Source organism: Herpailurus yagouaroundi, unplaced genomic scaffold (assembly GCF_014898765.1).
Source record: "Herpailurus yagouaroundi ecotype Mexico unplaced genomic scaffold, PumYag 140, whole genome shotgun sequence".
Lineage (NCBI taxonomy): Eukaryota > Metazoa > Chordata > Mammalia > Carnivora > Felidae > Herpailurus > Herpailurus yagouaroundi.
The window spans coordinates 88,178,223-88,195,055 of NW_024412395.1; the positions used below are offsets into that span (position 1 = coordinate 88,178,223).

At 40.2% G+C, this 16,833-nt stretch overlaps 1 long non-coding RNA gene across 1 annotated transcript in view; it reads left to right on the forward strand.

Annotated features, from left to right (window-relative positions):
• The window catches only part of LOC121031010 (uncharacterized), a 63,374-nt gene that overhangs the window by 2,659 nt on the left and 43,882 nt on the right, over positions 1-16,833 (forward strand). Inside the window, exon 2 of the long non-coding RNA XR_005790512.1 lies at positions 2,668-2,820. This is a non-coding gene — a long non-coding RNA (uncharacterized LOC121031010). The remainder of the gene's footprint in view (positions 1-2,667; positions 2,821-16,833) is intronic.

Genomic DNA, 16,833 nt, shown 5'->3' on the forward strand with positions numbered 1-16,833 from the left:
GATGGGGTTTTCTGGTTTGTAATTCAAATGTCTGTGGTGATCCATCTGAATGGCCCATAGAGCAACAGGCGCAAAAATTGTCTATACATGAGTTTTGTGACAATTTCTCTGAAGTTTGCCTCAAGTTGTCTAGTGTAGGCAAACAACAAACATTTAAAGGCAATCAGAACTAGAATTTAACATCCACAAAGGTGCGTTATTGAAATATAATTTTTCTCTCTAGTAACCCTGATTTCCAGAGAGAGCCAAATCAAGACTAATTCATTTGTAGAATGAGTCCACTTTTAACAAACTCAGCCTAATTATTTACATAAGCTCATCAAGGACAGTGATTGGTCATATAGATCTTTTAAAATTTGATTTGCTGGAACTTTTTATAAGGAACCTCTAGACTGAACTTTTAGTAGCCTCGCCAGGCCAGAAGCCAAGCCAAGTACTTGCCATCAGACATGCCTGCAATACCTATAGGATCGGGTGAATTCCTCTTCATGAGGTCCCCAAGGTATCCTGAGGTTCCTGCACCTGCTGGGAAGTGACCTTCTTTACTCACCTGGTAAGGCTGCTGGGAAATCTCTAAGCAAGGTATCAGACCAACATTTCCAAGGGGCTTTATTGGCTTCATGCTTCATAAAGTCAACCTTAATTCCTTAAAACTGTCTGGTCGTATCTGAGTCTATGCATGTCGCTCTCAAATATGACATTCCAGTCAAACCCTTGGTAAAATAACCAGTATCTCCAAGGGTGAACTGTTACAAGGAGAACAGATTCTTATTGAATTTATGCAAATAACTATAATGACCATGAAAGAAAGAATCCTTATTGAGAACTTTTGAATTTCAGAGCGTTCAGGTAGGGAGAAAATTAAATGCTTTATTTTGTTCACAAAGGAATATTTTATCACATTTCTGTAAGTCATAGGTATCTTAAGAGAAAGTTTCCTTAATCTGAAAGAACAAATATTAGAGGACAAGCAATATTTCCAACAAGAGTCACAAAAACTATAATTTTCCTTTGTGTGTGTGTGTGTGTGTGTGTGTGTGTGTGTGTGTGTGTGTAATTTTTGAGCAGTGACAGCATTTACCCAAGCAATACAACCTCAGGTTTACCATTATTTGTTTGATAGTGAGGAGGAAGCATAAGGCAGGCTGAGGGCAAAGTATAGGCTGATAGCAATCCTGCTTCTCCCCACCTCGCAGGTGGAATATGTGTGATATTCCTTGGATACTCCTGGCCACCCAAAAACAAAGGAAAGGGGTTTAAGTGCTTGCCATGGTGATGTGGGAAACTAAGGCAAATGAAAAATTAAATTCCCTTACTGCCTATAGTCCACTGACAAGTCCTTGAAACAGGTAGAGTGACTTCCCTCTACGAGCTCAGCTGCCTCCGTGATGACACTTTGCTGGGGGCAAAAGGGAATCTTGGCTTAACATTATCCTGACCGCCCCCCACCCCAGGGTCCTGTAAGTCTACTTTAACATATAAAAATTCCTTTGGAAACTTCCTTTATGTCAACTACCCTAACATATATGCTGGCAATCATAGCCTAAGCTTATGGCCCCCTGATATACATCTGAAGGATCTCATGACTGAGATTTTACTAAATAGCAATAAATGGTGTTTTCCTAACAGCACCTCCCCTCTCAAGGTCCTGGAAACTTTGCTTCCAAAATTCCTTAGAGACTTACTCTATCCCTAACTCCCTCTCAACCTGAGGGTATATAATTAGTTACCTGTCACAACCTCAGGGCAGCTCTTTCTGACCACAGGTCCTGTCCCCATGCTTTAATAAAATTACCATTTTGTACCAAAACCCCATCACTCACTGCCCTGTGTCTATAGAGAAGTGGGCCAAGACCATGCCCCAGCATGTGGCAGAGGCTGTCTCCTTGGAACACCTAACACTCAGAAACAACTTGGCCATTGTAGTTCCGGATGGTGACAAATGCCTTGAACTAGTCTACTGGCCAGCGCAGGTCTCCTTTTGCATGGCCTTAATCTTTAAAGGGACACATTAACAGAAAAAAAGTTGATCTCAAACTCCTTAATAGGCAAGGAGAAGAGTTAGAACGCCAAGTGATATGGTATGAAGTGTTGACCTTTGGAGCCAACTGCCAAAAAAAGAATTCTTGAGACATCTTTGGTGCAAAAAGTGGTTTTATTAAAGCATGGGGACAGGACCTGTGGGCAGAAAGACCTGCACTGAGGTTATGAAGAGTGACTGATTATATGCTTTCAGGTTGGGAGGTGGGTAGGGATAACATAAGTCTCTAAGGTAGTTTGGAAACAAGGTTTCCGGGACCTTGAGGGGCTAGCTGTTGTTAGGAAGAGGTCATTTATTACTGTTTAGTAAAAACTTAGTTATGAGACCCTTCAGAAGTATATCAGTGGGCCATAAGCTTGGAGTATGATTGCCAGACTATATCTTGGGGGGAAGAGGTACAAGAAGTTTCCAAAGGAATTTTTATATGTTAAAGTGGACTTACAGGATCCTGGGGGGTTGGGATAATGTTAAGCTAAGATTGCATTTTGCCCCTTAGCGAAGTGTCATCATTGAGACAGCTGAGCTCCTAGAGGAAGGTCACTCTGCCTGTGTCAAGGACTTGTCAATGGGCTATAGGTTATAAGGAAATTTAATTTTTCATTTACCTTTCTTTCCCACATCACAAGGAGTTTATCTTCATGTCCTTGAACAGGAGGCCCAACTTAGTGAGGAGATATCCTTGGCCTTGCCTGGCAAGTTCTGCAGCCTCCATCTCACCTGGACCACATCTAGGACCCGGACTAGGGCACTGTTGCTGAAGCCTCTGCATAGAACTTTCTGTAAGTGTAAGCTGTTTTTATTCTCCTCCACTCACATATTCACATTTTCAGGTAATCCTGACTTTTAATAATGGCCTTTAATAATCAATTTGACAACAATTAGATTTTTTCTAACTCAAATAATTGGCTCTGATAGTGATATTTCAGATCAAGAAGATCTGAACAGGATAAAAATTCATTTGCCTCAAGAGGAAATGGAAGTTTTGGGGCAGACCTATGGGGGAGCTGTCTGAAGCAAGCAGGCCTTTGTGGTACTTTGTGGATATGTTTTGAGTCTCTGAGCAGGACCAGGCATGCCCATGTAGAAGACAAAGGCAAGATTTCTCTAGAGAGTTTTAGAATTATTGTCAAAATCCCTAGGAAATGCAGTAACGTAAGTGAGGTGATTTGAAGTGTTGGAGTCTAGAGTCAATGGCCAAGAAAGATTTCTTGAGATGTCTTCAGTGCAAAAAGGTGTTTGTATTATAGCATGACAGGACCCTTGGACAAAAAGAGCTGCACTGAGATTGTGAAGAGCAGTTGACTGTATACTTTGGCGGGGGCGGGGATTTCCAAAAGGATTTTCATATGTTAAAGAAGACTTGCAGGATCCTGGAGGCCTGGCTATTGTCAAGCTAAGGTTCTTTTTCCCTCTAGCCAGGCATCACCATTAACACAGCTGGGGGAGTCCCTGGAGGAATGTTACACTCTGTGTCAAGTATTTGTCAATGGGCTGCAGGTAAAAGGAAATTTATTTTTATCTATGTTTCCTTTTGCCTTTGTTCTCCACATCATTGAAGAAACCCCAAGACTCCTAATTTTAGAGGGAGTGATTAGTGATGTTTGTGGAGACGGGTTTCATTATTCATTTCCATTTACATGCAGAGATTAGGAAGACATTATCTATGTGTTTAATGAAATACAACATTAAGTGATCTATAAGCCATTTTCAAATGTGAAAATACTAAATAATTGTTTTGGATACTTGCCATATCTCCTTGAAATGTGAGCTTGATTGCCCCTTTGACATGTAATCTTGTTATTTTGCACCTTTATCTCTTCTTTTCCTCAATGAACTTTTTTGTTTTTCAAAATAAAGTTTTTTTTGAGCACTTTAGGTGATCTTAATTTTTCATCAAAATTAAACTCCTTTGTGGATAAATTGGATATATCATGTCCTGTTCACTTCTAGTGTATATTTCCTAAGAATAAAGGAGTTCTCTTAATAACTGTAGCACAGTTATCCAATGTAGAAATTTAACCCTGATATATATTCTTTATTTAGTTATATTATTCTTATTTTTTAGAGTAAGCTGTACTCCCACTGTGAGGCTTGAACTTACCACCCTGAAATTGAGTCACATGCTCTACTGACTGAGCCAGCCAGGTGCCCTAAACCCTGATATAATATTCTTAAATTATATCTACAGTCCATATTCTAATTTCAACAAGTGTTCTAATAATATCCTTCCATTACAGTGAAGTCTGATAACATAAAAAATGGAGATCAGCCCTTAAAATTGCCTGAGTGCACAAAACCAGTTCAGTCATAAAACTGAATGTAGCCTATTTTCAAGACTAACTTGACTTGGGTCATTTATTCTTACTGCCTCTGAAAATCGCTGGCAAAACTTGAACTCTTTTTCCAAGATTGATATGAGGACCAACTCCCTTTCATTTAAGAAAATCCCAATATTATAACTAATAACTAACCACTGTGAAGAATAGTCATTGTCTTCCTTACCATACAGTAGTGCTTCCCCACTTACCTGCTGGGGATAAGTTCCAAGACCCCATAGTGGATGTCTGAAACCCTGTATATACCATGTTTTTTATACATACTATTGTACCTGGGATTCAGGGGTGCAAGAGCACCTGACTCCCGGGGTCTGAAACAGACTGGGTTCAGCAATTCTCTGCTGACAAAATCCAAAAGTGGAGAAACCAACTGTGGTGAAACAAGAAAGGAATGTATTTCAGTGAGGGCAACACCAGGAAGACCGTGAACTAGTGTCTCAAAGACTATCTCCAAAGTGCTAAAATACTTCCAGGTTTATATAAGGAAAATCTGGGGCAAAGGTGAGTGGGTCCATGTGGGTAGGCAGTGAAAGTCAAGTCAATCATTGTCTTAGAGTCAATCCAAACTTATTTTTCAGGTCTTGCTGGCTCAGGGCAGCCTTATTGCTTAAGAGGGTAGTTTGGATTCCCATCAGGGGATGTTTTGGCCCCAGGGTCTTCTTTTTTTTTTCTTTTAATGTTTATTTATTTTTGAGAGAGAGAGAGAGAGAGAGAGAGAAAGAGAGAGAGAGGGAGATAGTGCAAGCCAGGGAGGGGCAGTGAGAGAGGGAGACACAGGATCCAAAGCAGGTTCTGCGCTGACAGCAGAGAGCCAGATGTGGGGCTCTAACTAATGAACCATGAGATCACGACCTGAGCCGAAGTCAGACTCTTAACCAACTGAGCTACCTGGGCACCCACCCCCAGGGTCTTCTCCCTGAGCCAAGAAACAAACTGGAAAGAAGAACCCAACTAGAAACTGTGAGGTCAAAATGGGGGCAGCAGAGATCCTCCTTCACTATGATAAAGCTTAATTTATGAGTTAGGCATAGTAACAGATTACCAACAATAATAGAATAATTATAATAATGTACTATTAAAAAGTTATGTGCATATGATCTCTCAAACTATCTCATTGTACTGGACTCACCATTCTTCCTGTGATGTCTATGTGATGAGATGTAGTGAGGTGAATGACGTGGTCACCATGACATGGTGTTAGGCTACTGACGATTTGTCAGAAGGAAGATCCTCTGCTTCTGGATCACAGATGACCATGGGGAACTGAAACTGTGGAAAGCAAAACTAGATTGGGGTGGGGGTGGGGTACACTACTGTTAAACTGCTTTATAATAATAAACCCCTAAGCCTTATTCTATGTTTTTGTTTGAGTGCTTCCCATTTGTGAACTTTTGGTGTGTGCGGAAGAAACTTTTACTAATTACTTCTTCAATGATTCACTGGTTTGATTTGGCTATTTCTGAACTTATTGACAAGTCCAATGTAGAATATTTTGTTATCTTGCCTCTCTAATATCCTTTCACCTGGCACAGTTCCTTTTGTCTGATAATTCATGACATTAACATTCTTTGAAGAATACAGCCAGGCAATTTCAAAAATATAATTTATTGTCAAATTGGCTAACATACAGTGTCTAAAGTGTGCTCTTGGTTTTGGGGTTAGATTCCCGTGGTTCATCGCTTACATGCAACACCCAGTGTTCATCCCAACAAGTGCCCTCCTCAATGCCCATCACCCATTTCCCCCTCTCCCCTGCCCCACCATCAACTCTCAGTTTGTTCTCTGTATTTAAGAGTCTCTTGTGGTTTGCCTCCCTCTCTCTCTGTAACTATTTTATTTCCCCTTCCCTTCCCCCATGGTCTTCTGTTAAGTTTCTCAAGGTCCACGTATGAGTGAAAACATATGATATATGTCTTTTTCTAACTGACTTATTTCACTCAGCAAAAACCTTCCAATTTCATCCATGTTGTTGCAAATGACATGATTTCATTTTTTCTCATTGCCAAGTAGTATTCCATTATATATATACACCACATCTTTATCCATTCATCAATTGATGGACATTTAGGATCTTTCCATAATTTGGCTATTGTTGAAAGTGCTGCTCTAAACATTGGGGTACACGTGTCCCTATGAATCAGCACTCCTGTATCCTTTGGATAAATTCCTAGTATTGCTATTGCTGGGTATTAGGGTAGTTCTATTTTTACTTTTCTGAGGAACCTCCACACTGTTTTCCAGAGTGGCTGCATCAGTTTGCATTCCCACCACAGTGCAAGAGGGTTCCTGTTTCTCCACATCCTCGCCAGCATCTGTTGTTTCCTGAGTTGTTAATTTTAGCCACTCTGACCGGTGTGAGGTGGTATCTCAGTGTGGTTTTGATTTCTATTTCCCTGATGAGGAGTGATGTTGAGCATCTTTTCATGTGTCAGTTGGCCATCTGGATATCTTCTTTGGAAAAGTGTCTATTCATGTCTTCTGCCCATTTCTTCACTGGATTATTTGGTTTTTGGGTGTTGAGTTTGGTAAGTTCTTTATAGATTTTGGATACTAACCCTTTATCCGATATGTCATTTGCAAATATCTTGTTCCATTCTGTCAGTTGCCTTTTAGTTTTGTTGTGTTTCCTATGCAGTGTGGAAGCTTTTTATCTTGATGAGGTGCCAATAGTTCATTTTTGCTTTTAATTCCCTTGCCTTTGGAGATGTGTCAAGCAATAAATTGCTGAGGCTGAGGTCAAAGAGGTTGTTGCCTGCTTTTCCTCTAGGGTTTTGATGGTTTTCTGTCTCACATTTAGGTCTTTCATCAATTTTGAGTTTATTTTTGTGTATGGAAGAAAGTGGTCTAGTTTCATTCTTCTGCATGTTGCTGTCCAGTTTTCCTAGCGCCATTTGCTAAAGACACTGTCTTTTTACCATTGGATACCCTTTCCTGCTTTGTCAAAGATTAGTTGGCCATACATTTGTGGGTCCAATTCTGGGTTCTCTATTCTATTCCATTGGTCTATGTGTCTGTTTTTGTGCCAATATTATACTGTCTTGATGATTACAGCTTTGTAGTAGAGGCTGAAGTCTGCCTTCCACTTTGGTTTTCTTCTTCAATATTATTTTGGCTATTTGGGGTCCTTTGTGGTTGCATACAAATTTTAGTATTGTTTGTCCTAGCTTTGAGAAGAATGCCGGTGCAATTTTGATTGGGATTGCATTGTATGTGTAGATTGCTTCGGGGAGTATTGACATTTTAACAATATTTATTCTTCCAATCCATGAGCATGGGATGTTTTTCCATTTCTTTGTGTCTTCTTCAATTTTCCTCATACGTTTTCTATAGTTTTCAACATACAGATCTTTTCTATCTTTGGTTAGTGTTTTTTTAATTTTTAAAACATTTTTATTTATTTTTGAGAGACAGAGAACATGAGTGAGAGACGGGCACAGAGAGAGGGAGACAGAATCCAAAGCAGGCTCCAGGCTCCAAGCTGTCAGCACAGAGCCCAATGCAGGGCTCAAACCCACAAACTGTGAGATCATGACCTGAGCTGAAGTCAGACGCCCAACTGACTGAGCCACCCAAGTGCCCCTTTGGTTAGGTTTATTCCTAGGTATTTTATGCAATTGTATAAATGCAAATGTTCTTTGTGCAATTATAAATGTGATTAATTTCTTGATTTCTCTTTCTGTTGCTTCATTATTGGTGTATAGAAATGCAACCGATTTCTGTACATTGATTTTTTACCCTGTGACTTTGCTGAATTCATGTATCAGTTCTAGCAGCCTTTTGGTGGAGTCTTTCGGGTTTTCCATGTAGAGTATCATGTCGTCTGCGAAAAGTGAAAGTTTGACTTCTTCTTTGCCTATTTTGATGCCTTTTATTTGGTTTTGTTGTCTGATTGCTGATGCTAGGACTTCTAACACTATGTTAAACAACAGTGGTGAGAGTGCACATCCCTGTTGTGTTCCTGATCTCAAGGGGAAAGCTCTCAGTTTTTCCCCATTGAGGATGATATTAGCTGTGGGCTTTTCAAATATGGCTTTTATAATGTTTATGTATGTTCCTTCTATCCTGATTTTTTGAGGGTTTTTATTAAGAAAAGTTGCTGTATTTTGTCAAATGCTTTTTCTGCATCTATTGACAGGATCATATGGTTCTTATACTTTCTTTTATTAATGTGATGTATCATGTTGATTGATGTGCAAATATTGAACCAGCCCTGCAGCCCAGGAATGAATCCCACTTGATCATGGTGAATAATTCTTTTAATATGCTTTTGAATTCGATTTGCTAGTATCTTGTTGAGAATTTCTGCATCCATGTTCATTTGGGATATTGGCCTGTATGTGGGGTCTCTGTCTGGTTTGGGAACCAAGGTAATGTGGGCTTCATAGAATGAATCCTGAAGCTTTCCTTCCATTTCTAGTTTTTGGAATGGCTTGAGAAGGATAGGTATTAAGTCTGGTAGAATTCCCCTGGGAAGCCATCTGGCCCAGGACTCTTATTTGTTGGGAGAGTTTTGATAACTAATTCAATTTCTTCACTAGTTATGGGTCTGTTCAAATTTTCTATTTCTTTCTGTTTGATTTTGGTAGTGTGTGGGTGTCTAGGAATTTGTCCATTTCTTCCAGGTTGTCCAGTTTGTTGGCATGTAATTTTTCATAGGGGGCACCTGGGTGGCTCAGTCGGTTGAGCATCTGACTTTGGCTCAGGTCATGATCTCGTGGTCTGTGAGTTTGAGCCCCGCGTTGGGCTTTGTGCTGCTGACAGCTCAGTGCCTGGAGCCTGCTTCGGATTCTGTGTCTCCCTCTCTCTCTGCCCGTCCCCCACTCATGTTCTGTCTCTGTCTGTCAAAAATAAGTAAACATTAAAAAAAAATTTTTTTCATAGTATTCTCTGATAATTGCTTGTATTTCTTGTCTTGGACTCTAAGTCTAAAGTTCTTTCTTGTCTAGCAAGAATGCAGGACACAGGATTAAATGCGAGAGATGACTAATGTCTGGGAAAAGACAAGAGCCCCGATTAAGGGTCCTTGCTCTGTTTTTATTAGGATCATAAGGCTTATAAACATAGTGATGGACGTGCACAAAGAGACAATGAAACTGTGAACATTAACTCATGGATGTTAGGGAAAGGGCATCTTGAAGATATTTGAGGTTAGGGGTTTGGGTTAATACAAAACAAAATCCTGGTGCCAGGCAGCTGGGCTGAAGGTTGTTTACAGCAGACATGAGGCACCACCTCTGTTTATCTTAGCTAGCCTAGGGAATAAGACAGAGAGAGCAAGTAACTTCAGCGTTAAAAAGGCACCTTTTCTTGTGCTAATCAGCTCTGCTCTGGGCAGCTTCACCTGTAGTTCAGGGGTCTATAGCCCTATTTACCTGTTTGCCTAATTTGGTCCTTCCTTCCTGTGAAAGCAGCTTTCTGCTATAGTACTAAATTGGGGGACACTTTTGCCCTGAATACCTAATCTTGTTTACCTCATATACTGTAATGGGGGCCTTTGCCCCACCCTTTCTATCCTGGGGCCTCAGCCCTGCCGTCTCTATCCTGGGGTTTTTGCCCCACCCTCTCTATACTTATTTACTTAATCTTGTTCACCCAAAGTTGGGTATGAGCATCCTATGGCTTTGTAATTCTTTTTGCCTTGTTAACTCATCAGTGCAGGCTCAGGGAATTCCTAAGCTTATTCCCCACAATTTCTGAGGGATTGTTGTGATAAATCCATTTTCATTTGTGATTTTATCTATTTAGTTCCTGTCTCTTTTCTTTTTGAGAAGTCTGACAGGTGGTTTATCAGTTTTGTGTTGTTGTTGTTTTGTTTTTTTTTCTCAAAAAACCAGCTCTTAGTTTCATTGATCTGTTCTACTTTTTTTTTTTTTTTGATTCTATATTGTTTATTTCTGCTCTGATCTTTATTATTTCTCTTCTTCTGCTGGCCTTGGGGTTTCTTTGTTGTTCTGCTTCTAGTTCCTTCAGGTGAGCTGTTAGATTTTGTATTTGGGATTTTTCTTGTTTCTTGAGATAGGGCTGGATTGCAATGTATTTTCCTCTTATGATGCCTTTGCTGCATCCCAAAGGGTTGGACTGTTGTGATTTCATTTTCATTTGTTTCCATATATTTTTAAATTTCTTCTTTAATTTCCTGGTTGACCCATTCATTCTTTAGTAGGATGTTCTTTAACCTCCATGCATTTAGAGGTTTTCCAAACTTTTCCTGTGGTTGATTTCGAGTTTCATAGCACTGTGATCTGAAAATGTGCATGGTATGATCTCAATTGTTTTATATTTGTTGAGGACTGTTTTGTGACCCAGTATGTGATCTATCTTGGAGAATGTTCCACGTGCACTTGAGAAGAGTGTGTATACTGCTGCTTTAGGATGAAAAGCTGAATATATCTGTGTCAAGTCCATGTGGTCCAGTGTATCATTCGGGGCCATTGGTTCTTTATTGATTTTCTGTCTGGATGATCTGTCCATTGTTGTAAGTGGAGTATTAAAGTCCCCTGCAATTACCACATTCTTACCAATAAGATTTCTTATGTTTGTGATTAATTGTTTTAAATATTTGGGTGCCTCCGAATTTGGTGCCTAAGCATTTATAATTTTTAGCCCTTCTTGATGGATATACCCCATAATTATGATATAATGCCCTTCTTCATCTCTTGTTACAGCCTTTAGTTTAAAATCTAGGTTGCCTAATGTAAGTATGGCTACTCCAGCTTTCTTTTAACTTCCAGTAACATGATAGATGGTTCTCCATCCCCTCACTTTCAATCTGAAGGTGTCCTCAGGTCTAAAATGGGTCTCTTGTAGACAGCAAATAGATGGGTCTTTTTTTTTTTTTTTAATCCATTCTGATATTCTACGTCTTTTAGTTGGAGCATTTAGTCCATTTACATTCAGTGTTATTATTGAAAGATATGGATTTAGAGTAATTGTGTTATCTGTAGATTTCATGCTTGTAGTGATGTCTCTGGTCCTTTGTGGTCTTTGCAACATTCTACTCTATTCTAAGAGTCCCCCTTAGGATCTCTTCTTATAGGGCTGGTTTAGTGGTGATGAATTCCTTCAGTTTTTGTTTGTCTAGGAAAACCTTTATCTCTCCTTCTATTCTGAATGACAGACTTGCTGGATAAAGGATTCTTGGTTGCATATTTTTCATATTGAGCACATTGAATATTTCCTGCCACTCCTTTCTGGCCTGCCAAGTTTCAGTAGATAGGTCTGCTACTACTGTTATGTGTCTGCCCTTGTATGTTAGGGCATGTTTGTCCCTAGCTGCTTTCAGAATTCTCTCTTTATCTTTGATTTTGCCGTTTTTATGATATGTCATGCAGAAGATCGATTCAAGTTATGTCTAAAGGGAGTTATCTGTGCCTCCTAGATTTCAATGTCTGTTTCCTTACCCAGAGTGGGGAAGTTCTCAGCTATGATTTGTTCAAGTACACCTTCTGCCCCTTTTTCTCTCTTCTTCTTCTGGAACTCCTATGGTACAGATATTATTCCATTTCATTGAATCACTTAGTTCTCTAATTCTCCCCTCGTGGTCCAGATTTTTTTTTATCTCTCTTTGTCTCACCTTCATCTTTTCCCATAATTTTATCTTCTGTTTCACCTATTCTCCCCTCTCCCTCTTCAATCCTCGCTGTCACTGCCTCTAGTTTATTTTGCACCTCATTTACAGCTTTTTTTTAAAATAACCTTCTCGTCCTGTTTTTTTGAATTTTTTTAATGGTTTATTTATTCTTGAGAGAGAGAGAGAGAGAGAGAGAGAGAGAGAAGAGACAGAGCACAAGCGGGAGAGGGACAGTACAAGAGAGGGACACAGAATCAGAAGCAGATTCCAGGCTCTGAGCTGTCCGCCCAGAGACCGATGTGGGGCTCAAACTCACAGGCCGTGAGATCATGACCTGAGCCGAAGTCAGATGCTTTACTGACTGAGCCACCCAGGCGCCCCTCATTTACAGCTTTTTTTAATTCATCATTACTATTTTAGTATTTACTCATTTACTATTTTAGTTCCTTGATCTCTGAAGCAATAGATTCTCTGCTGTCTTCTATGCATTTTTCAAGCCCAGACAAAGAGAGTTATGACACGGATGGGAAAAAGAAAAGAAAAGAAAATTGACCAGGCAAAGAAAATCTATGGCTTAATCCAGAGAGAGAGAGATGGGAAAATAAAGGAGATACAGAACAGGTATAAAGAGAATAGATTAAATATGTCTGCTTAAACAAACCAACAACCAGGATAACCAGACTAGAGAAGGGAAGAAATAAGGAGAAAAGGAAGAGAAAAAAAAAATATATATATATATAATAAGAATTGTCCAATAATTAAATCAGGAAATGAAAAACTGCTGGGTGCCTTGCAACCAGCGGCAGTGCTAGTCTGGAGGAGGGGCTGTCTGGTTCATCAGCATCCATTCCGCTCCAGTAGCAATGCAGTTCCCAGGCGCAGAGGGTTGTGGTTTGGTGTAGGCTGGTCCTGCCTCCCCTGTGGGCCCTCTTTCCATTCCCTGAGATCCCACCTTATTGGTGATGGGGAGAAAAATGGTGAAATCCCAGTCTCTCCTCTACGGATCGGGTGTCCCAAACCACTCTGTTCTGGCTGTCCTCGCAGTGCCACGGGCATGAATGAGGCAGTTTGTCTAACTCCACTGACTCTTGTGCCTCCCTGGTGCTCGACTGGGCTTAAAACCCCAATGTCTTAAAGGGTCCCACTCCGTGCGCCCCAGTACCAGGGGGAGTGCCTCTCCATGCTGCCGCTGCCCATATATGGTCTTGCTGGCGGGTGCAGGCAGTCTTTGTCCTTTGAACGGTTTTATACCTTCTTCTCACAGCACTCCAGGGAGGGGATTGCTTTCTCCCACTGAGGACTATGCCTCTGAACTAGTCATAGCCCAGGACTGGCTCCCCTCCTCCCCAGGTATGCGAACTGAGCAACTGGCCCCAGTCTGGAGGAAGCCCCCCAGTTAGAGATTGGATCTTTCTGTCCTGGTCCATGGTTTTTCACTTGTCCAGATACAGATGTACACTCCCCAGCCTCTCGTTCTCTTCCCTGTGTCTCTCCACAGAAGGCGATCCCTCCCTTTCATGCCTACGCCACCCATTTTATCTCTCCCAGTTTGCAATCACACACCTATGGCCCACCAGGTTGTCCCAGTGGGTCCCTGGAGACGTCTTTGTCCCTCTACAGCCCGGACTCTTGGAATTCAAGGTCCTTTGGCATCAACACTGCTGTGTTTGAGGGACGAGGGAACTCTGGGTCCCCCTACTTTTCCGCCATGTTGGATCTCTCTTGTCTGAACCACCTTAATTTTAATATCTTAACTTGGTTAAGATGATGTTCACCAGGTTTCTCCATCACAAAGGTAGTATTTCATAAGTTCCTGTGTTTCATTTTGTGAATTAAGATCAAATGTGCTTCTGAATGCAGAAATGATTTAATCAAATTGCCCAGTGTTTCATGAATATATTGAGCCGTTTATATCTCCTTGGCAGGAATAAGTCACATCTTTTACTTGAGAGTTCTACTGGCAGGTTAGCATACTTTTATTAATTGAAATGTAAATTAGGGCCAGAGTAATCAAGGAATGTTCCAGTTAGTGCATATACCTTGAATTTAGAGCTTTAGTAATTAACAGAAGGGAATGAAAGATCAGGGCACTAGAGGAGCTTGGAACAAAACTAGGAAGGCTTCTAGAAAGGAAGGACAGTCTGGAGGATGGATATTGGGAAGAAGTAGGAATTCAGGTTCATCAGATAAGTAGTGGCTGGGAGGCACCCTGGGACATAGGCTTGCTGTATGGATTTGGGCATGAGACCACCTGGGTTTAATCCTAACTCTCTTCCTTACCAGTTGTCTGTTGTCATTGTGGGAATTAAGTTCTGATGCTTATGTGAAGGGTATTGCAGAGCCATTTGCTGCATTGTAGCTATTCAGTTCAGTTACTGTTGGCCAGTATTTTTATTATTACTAAATATCACACCAAGGAATTTAGATTTGATGTAGTAGGAGGTAGAGTTCCTAAGACCTAGGAGAGTAGAGTTCATTCATTTATTTATTCTCTTATTCAGTAAATACTAGTTGGGTTCCTCCTAATGTTAAGGGTACAATATTGTACAAGATAAAATATCTGCTTTCAAAGACCTTGGAATACAGTTATGAAAATAAGACTGGTATAAGATAATTTAAAATGTAAGACAGAGCATGATAAATGTAGGAGTAAGGTAACAGTCCAGAGCAGGGAACTGACACTGTGGGTGGCCTACTTGATTTGCCTCTTTTTCCCACTTTATTTTTATGGGCTAGTGGAAAAATCATGGGCATATAACATTCCACAGATCAAGACTGAAGTTGGAAACCTCTCCGTTGAGTTAATTAATCTCTCCTCCATGCCTGTTTCCTTATTTGTAAAATGGAGATATTAATAGTGTCTACCTCACAGGGTTATTCTGAGGCTAAAACAAGGCAAAACATGGGTAGCATCCAGTCTGGCAGCAATAAGAGCCCAGTTCATAGTAACATCATTACTGTTTTTCCTTACCTTCATCCTTAGGAGAGGCCATCCTCTTCCCAAGTTGGTAGGGAAACAAAACCCATAGAAACTGCCCCTTCCTTCCAACTGAGTTAGCCATCATTCATTTGGAAAGCTGCTTCTTCTAGTTTCAGATATTTAGGCCAGTGTCTACTGGTCACTTTAGTTAACCCTTGTATTGTGAGGGTGAGCAAGGGTTATGGGCGCTAGCTTTAAGTCTCTGTTGTGTTGATTTCTTTCCATAGCTTGTTCCCATTTTAGAGAAAGCTAAAGTAAGCCCTCATTACTAATATCATTTGAGAAAATGCTGCCCTTTGCTTGTCCTTCATCTGAGAGTTTGCAACCAACACTAGGGATCTTTCAAGATAAAACAAATGTAAGCTAAGGTGCAAAAGACTTTCATTTGTCCAGATTCTAAAATTGAGCAATAATCCTGGTTAAATGTTCTGATATGGTATAAACAACCACTTTGAATGTTAGACTTTAAGCTTTATTTGCCTTTAGGGGAACAGATATTTTATATTTCATATTTTAATATTTTAAAGGAAAACCCAAGATTACAGACCATGAAGGGACAGATGGGTTGTTAAACTCTCTGGAAAATTTCAAATTTATTTAGCTATGACAATAAATACATCAAAGTCACAGGATCACAAGTCAGACAGCAGTAAAGTCCAGGAAGTGGAGCCAAGAGTAAGAGGTAAGATAAGAGTTTGATATCTCATGATTAAGACAGACGTAAGGGAAGTCGTGGCAAGGATAGGGCTCACTGTAATCTACTAGATGTTGGGAAACCTCTCTGGCTTGCTTGAATTTTTTTTTTTTTTTGAGAGATGGAGAAATCTTGAAATCATGAGCGTGCATGGGAGGTGGGAGGGGGAGAGGGAGAGGAGCCCAATGGGGTTCCATCTCATGACCGTGAGCCAAAATCAAGAGTCTGATACTTAATCTAGTGAATCACATAGGCACTCCTTGCTTTAATTTTCTTAAGGCTCCTTTGTACACAGTCTGATTGACACAGGTCACCTCAGAGGTGGCATGGACTTAGTAGATACAGCATAATTCTCTTAACTTCCACTTACATGTAAATGAAGAATAACAGTATCTATATCATGGAATTGTGTTGGGAGGATTTTTCAGAAAAAGAGGATGAAGTGGTTAGAACAATGACAGGATTATAGTAAGCGCTCAAGAACTTGCAACTATTCTTATCCTTGACGAATATCTATATTTTGGAATACAAAAAAAGGCAGAGAAACTCCTAAAAATACTAAAAAAAACCAAACAAACCCACAAAACTACAAGTTTAAAGAAGAAGAAAAAATTACCACCAGTTCTCCAATTGAAATATAAGAATCTTTAACCCTTTGGAGTATATGAAGGAAAAAACATCTCCTTAACTGTATTTAGCTCTCCCTCTCTTAATAGTACTTATTAGAGATTATACAAAGATACACTGTCTTATATGTTTAAGAACTGTGTATGCCATGTCTCTTAATTAGAGGGTAAGTGAGGTATAGGGATTGCATATGTTTCTGTCCTGATACCTGTTTGTAAATATCAGGTCCACATGGTCCTTTCCTGGACTGATGGAAATGCCAGCTTCTCTAACTTCAGTCACTCGCTGTCTGTTTATAAATCTATACAAATGGAGTGACTAAGATTATTTTATTATTTTATATTTGATCTGAAGAGTATCTTTTTTTTAATGTTCTATTTTTGAGAGAGAGAGATTGAGAGAGAGAGAGAGACAAAGTATGACTGGGGGAGGGGCAGAGAGAGAGAGAGAGACAGAATCTGAAGCAGGCTCCAGGCTGCTTGGCATCCCAGGACAAATTTCATTACCAGTGCTCATGGAGGAGAAACAGCCCCAAAGCTTACGGAAGCCACAAGAGACACCCTATCCTTTTAGAGAATGCAACGT